This window comes from Anabas testudineus, chromosome 17 (assembly GCF_900324465.2).
Source record: "Anabas testudineus chromosome 17, fAnaTes1.2, whole genome shotgun sequence".
In the NCBI taxonomy this organism is placed as follows: domain Eukaryota; kingdom Metazoa; phylum Chordata; class Actinopteri; order Anabantiformes; family Anabantidae; genus Anabas; species Anabas testudineus.
Window position 1 is genome coordinate 1,661,453 of NC_046626.1, and position 6,000 is coordinate 1,667,452.

Below are 6,000 nucleotides of genomic sequence, written 5' to 3' on the forward strand. Positions count from 1 at the left end.
TGGGAAATCCTCTTCCCCCTGTGCCCATGTCTTCTGGAAAGTCGACTGCTGATAAAATTAAGGTCATCAGATCTGTGTACTTTCTTCTCCTGCCCTTATACCAGTCACTGGTGCCAGTTTAGGCTGTTCTAACATCACACTAAGATCATTTCTCTCTTCCTGCCTCTTATTATTGCAAACTACAAATGATTCTTATTTGACTCTACTCTGTAGCTCTTTTTGGAGATTCTTTGGGGAGTAATAACAGCAACAGGAGCTGCTCAGTATTTGCTGAACTGTAGACAGTCTCTGATTTTTGATATTTGCTGTGACATGAAATAAATAAAATTGCACATTTAAAACTCAGATAGAACATTTACACAGCTCACACTAACCAGGTTATTTAAGGAATAACTTCTTCATTATTTTTCCAAATGATGGAATTTAGACTGTCCTGAAAACATCCCTACTCTCAGCTTAAAAAACATTAGCCCGGCTTTTGAGCCCTAATTTGGAATGAAACACTAAAATCTGCGTTTGTTTCAGGCTTTTCTGGTCATCTCAGGAGCACTGCTATACTTAGATCCATCCCGAGTTTCAGCAATTCTGTGGATTATGTGTTTTTATCTCGTCTTGCCTTAACTGCTGCAGTGCCCTGTTTGTTTGCCTTAACCAAAAGGAGAACGCCTCCAGTGTAGCAAGAGTGCTGAAGCAAGACTTTTACCTATAACAAAGAGAAGGGTCAAATATCTCTTCACTGATTTTCGTGCTTATCATGTGCAAATGTTTTCCTGGCTTGGCTCTGGGTTATTTCTCTGAACATTTGATGACTTAACAGACTACATACTGCATGACTGACCTTACCATGACTGTAGCCAGGCTAAAGACTAAAGGTGACTGAGCTTTTGCCAGCATGACTCTTGTGACTTTTGCAGATGCTGTCTCAACAACAGAGACTGGCACCATCGTATCATCATCGGTAAATCTCTTCCCTTCCCTTAAAAGCTTGATGTAATCTATATTTGGATTGCATTATTTGTAACTGAAATGAACTTTTACTCTGCTTTATGCTGTCCTAATGTTTTTTTTTTAGCGCTATTTATCACTATTCTTCTTCATCCTGTGTCCATTTATTTTTCTTGACCTGTTTTTTCTCTTTACATGTTGGCTTTACTGCTAAATCTCATTATTATTTGGATAGAATATAGATGCAGTCGAAAGCACTGGGAAATAAAAGTGAGTTCTGAGTTCTGCTAAACTTACACTCACAAAATAAATAAAATAACTAAATAAAGCATATCTGAACTGACATACACACTGACATTAATGAAAAATAAAAGCACTTCAGCTGATCACAACGTGTTTGCTCTGGTCCTTGTTTTCTGAAGGACACTGAAGCATTTGGTTTTTATTGTGCTCTAACATTATTTTTGGCATCCTGCTGAACTGCAAAGGGCAGATATGTGCACATGCTGATTATATGTCATTTGGAACATTTGGTGGAAATAAGTTTACTAATCAGTAAACTTACGACAGCATTTTTCAGCCCATTGAACCATCAACGTGGTCCACTAATGACACGTAACCTCAGATAAGACATAGTTAACTTCAGGGTCAAGAACACCCGGGGATTTGCTAAGCTTCTGGAAAACAAAGTCCCCTATTGTAGTTTTGAGACTTGACTCTAATGGTCATAAACAATGCATCCTGACACATGCAGGCACTTTGGGACAGGCTTTCTGAGCCAGTTTCTCTGTCAGTGAATTGGTGTGCTTGTGGACTACACAGAAAATAATCCTAAATCATCTATTAGCACTCCTTTAGCAAAGACATATAGAAAAACTAAAACATAAATTGACAGCAATCCGTGATAAACACAACACTTTTACCAGGATGTCACAGCTTCCAAAGTGTACAGACAGAAAAGGACCATGGGAATAACATGCAAAACAAGACCCAGTCTACAGTCAAGCTAATAGTTACAATAAACTCATTATGTGCCTCTTTTATTCCGGCTCTTTGAAAAATGAGCAATGGAGGTCATCTGAGTCACTGGGGAATGTCTAATGCTAGGCCTGACTCAGACCACGTACTATGGGTGATGGATGCCAGTGCTGAGTATGTTTCCAAGTCACTTCCATGCATGCTGGGAAACCCCAGAATCCTCCACAAGCGTCAATCACATTATGTCAGCGAGGGGTCTGAATTACCCACCGGTGGTCTGGTGCTGTTTAATCGCTCTAGTTGAGAGTTTAATAACATCATCCTCCAATTTGTTATCATTTAACAGAATGAAAACAGACACACGTTTAAGTTGGTTTGTGGAAGTCTTTGGCAAATTTCAGTGTTTTGTTAAGACACGCAAAATACATCACTAAATATATTCATGTTGTTTTGACGAATCTGTGATTTTAAAATCTCTTTTATTAGTTTTCTTTATTGTGACTAGATGATGCTTCATAGGCTTTCCTGCTACACATTTTACTGGACAGTTACGTTGTCCTGTAAACCAAACGGGCCATGAACTATTATATAACTATAGCAGAAGCCATTTGGAATATTTATTACATTAACTTTATCATCAATGCTGTTTCAACAGCGGCCCAGATGTTACACACCCCACCCATCTGGCTCTCCATGCCAGTTAAAACAGCCTGATGTGTTGTTTGACCCAAAGCTGCTGCTGCAGCTATGTGGCCATTCAATCTGTACAGGATCCCAGCAAAGCAAACCTGCAGAAGCGCACAGTGACTCCAACACACGGCAGCGCACGGAGGCGTTTTCTTCTCCATCGGACTTAAGAAGAACATGTCTGATGTTTTCTCTCCTCTGACTGAGGATGCAGGGCCTGACGACGTGAAGTTAAAGTGTATGTGTATATATGTAACTCAGCTCTAATTAGATACTAACTTCGCAATAGAAAGAGCAAGATGGAGTCAGAGAGAGATGAAAAAGAGACGAGTCGGAACAGATCAGCATCACTCCGCCCCGCTCCAACCCGGTCTGTGTGTGTGTGTGTGTGTGTGTGTGTGTGTGTGTGTGTGTGTGTACTGAAGAAGCCGTAACGAGTCAAACAGCAAACGACCATGTCATGAATCTGCTCCGTCTTAAATATCATTGAAATTAATTAATATTCCCTTCAATTTTTCCACCACCACGATGTGACGCGAAATTCTGATTAGAGAAAAAAAAACACAAAACAAGAAAGCGAAAAAGTTCCCTGACATCCAACTGACAATCTGAAGGTAAAGTTTGGTTTTTCTTTTTTAACATTTAACATTTAATCAGCGGCTTTTGAGCGTCTCACTGCTTCAACCTGCCTCATCCGGAGCCAGTCCAGGATCCCGGTCCCACAGTTCTTAAAACGAGCCGTTTGAACCAGCACACACGATGAAAACACAACTCTTTCTCATTAAATGTGACACATGATAACTTCCCTGCACAAATTCGGCGGATGTGAACTTCCACACTGAGAACGGCTGACGACGCGCTCTGCGCCAGCGAGCAAATAAAACACCTGCTTGTTGAAAAGCGTCTGAAAACAAGCCAAATGTGAAATAAAGTTGCAAACTGGCCTATTCACACCTCCTCCCTCACTTTTGCCGTGAAATAACCCAGGTCCGAGCGCACCGCACCGCACCGCACCGCACCGCCACTGACAGGCTGCTAATGAACTCTATTAAATGATCATCACTCCGACGGCAGAGGCAACAAGAAAACACGCAAACTGTGCACATGAGCATCTGAGCACTTGTGTGATGTGCGGAGAACCCACTGCAGGGGCAGTAAAAGCCGCGGGGAGCAGAGCCACTTACCGCTGGTCGCCGCGGACGGAGCCTTAACGAGGAGAAGCACCGGTACGAGCCGACGGAGACGGACTGCCGCTGCTGCTCCGTCTGTCCCCTCTCTCCCGTCCTCACCCTGCCTCCTCTCCACCCTCTCTCTCCCCGTGTGTGTGTGTGTGTGTGTGTGTGTGCGCCAGTCCCGACCTCGCTCTCCCGCACCCCCTCCACCAAATCAACAAATTGAAGAGTTTGAAACGGCTGCTGATTGGTCATTACAGTGCCGTCGGCGATTAAAGGGACACGCGCGCGCGCGCACACACACACACACACACACACACACACACACACACACACACACACACACACACACACACACACACACACACACACACACACGGGCTCTCAGTCTTCATTTCAGATTCACCCAACAAACATATTTCAATCAGATGTTATTTCTAGAAGCCCTTAAAAGAGCTGAACTCTGGGTTATTTGAAGACCTCTGAGCAACAGCAACATATGAGGTGGCACAGCTTCTTCTCATGGAGCTTTATTAAGCAGGAGCTGGCAGATCACAGCCTGCAGGTGTCAGGTGTATTCTAAAGTGCTGCACACTCAGACTTTGGTAAGACAGTATTGTACAAACTGTTTATTGCACCTCAAATGTTCACATATCCTTAAAGCTCATTGTAATTTAAATAGAAAAATACTCTAATTTACAATGAATAAAGGAGTCAATCCTAAAAAAGCCACATTTAGTTATTGTCCTATTCTATTTTATGATACTCGTTAATATAAAGAGTAACACAGGGACTTTCTGTATTTTTGTTTTGGTCAACAAATCCTTGTGAAGAGACTAAAACTAGAAATGATTTGCTGTGATGTATACCGAGTGAACCACATGACTGCACTGGGCTCCTATGGGTGAGAATGACCATCACCATGTACAAAGGATTTTATTACATTTATTGTTGACCAAAACTAAAATTTAGGAACTCACTGAGCTTAAACTTTGAGTTAAATTGATTGTCTAAGAGTGTGTTTTACTTTCTAAGAGCTGTGCAGACTGGAGATGATGTAAACTCAACAATGAACTGGTCTGAAATAGTGTTACGTTTACTTTTCTATCAGTAATGACTCTTAATTAGCCTCTCATGTCAGTGAGCACCAGCTTTACAGGTCCTGCCCCTGTGGTTGTCAGACATCTGTAAATGAATCTTTAGCACTGGAGATAAACATTAAATGTACTGCCTTTGTATTACACTTTGTGGCATAATGCCTTCAGTAAAAGATACATAATTGATTTTGATTTGTACAATTATCCTTAATGTGAAAGTGTGTGTGTGTGTGTGTGTTTGTGTGTGTGTGTAAAATCTGTAGTGCTGCTCGAGACTGCACCACTGAAAGCACAGTTATGGATACAAAGCTTATATTCATTTCGTAATACTACAAGTAGGAACTAATAGTAACACTACGAAATGATCCTTGCTTGTTTGATGGTGATACTACTAAATTAAATTTTACTGCTGAGAGGATTTGTATTGTTGTGGGTTAGGGTTAGGGTTTTTCTTGGTATCCTTGGTGTTTTTAACAGCCTTCATACTAATTTGATGAGGCCAGTCTTGTCTAATGTTTATTCAGGATTCTTCTTTCGCAAATGACGAACAGGAGTCCACTTTCAATTTAAGGACAACCCTGATTCACAATATTCACAAACTACCCAACGGAGTGCACATTCTCCTGAACCAGACTGAACATGTCTTATTCCTATTTCCTTATCATTTGACTAAGTTATTAGAGAAAACATTTATGAATCAGTTCAATTATTCAGGCAAAAGTAATTCTCAAGGTTAGTTGGGATGCAAGCATTGGCACTGAAAATTGGCAAATGAATCAAACAAAAGTCCCCAGAATGGTTGTCACCACTTAAAAATCTGTCAGGAACTACATTGACAAGATCATTGGAAGGGTTGATTTAACAATTTAATGGCAATGGAAATAAAAGAAGATTTGTACACTTTCTTTCTTTCTCGATTTTGATGGGAAAAGTGTGCTGTATGTGACCCTGGCTTGGACCTTTAGTGGACCGGTCCACTTACTAGCTTATAGAACAATCTGAAATGTCTCACGGCCTTCTTTAGGATTTTATTAGTTCTTGCGTTCATCATCATTTTAACTTACAATTTTTAAACAAAATACATTTATGTTTGTGGTCCCAGAGGCAGTTCTAAGGGGTGG

The 6,000-nt window shown here is 41.0% G+C and overlaps 1 protein-coding gene across 1 annotated transcript in view; it reads right to left on the bottom strand.

Annotated features, from left to right (window-relative positions):
- cdh6 (cadherin 6) overlaps nt 1–3,870 on the bottom strand; it is a 68,159-nt gene extending 64,289 nt beyond the window's left edge. Inside the window, 1 exon segment of the mRNA XM_026375226.1 lies at nt 3,795–3,870. The gene's annotated coding sequence lies outside the window, so the exon portion shown is untranslated.
- Between the last annotated feature and the right edge of the window lie 2,130 nt (nt 3,871–6,000).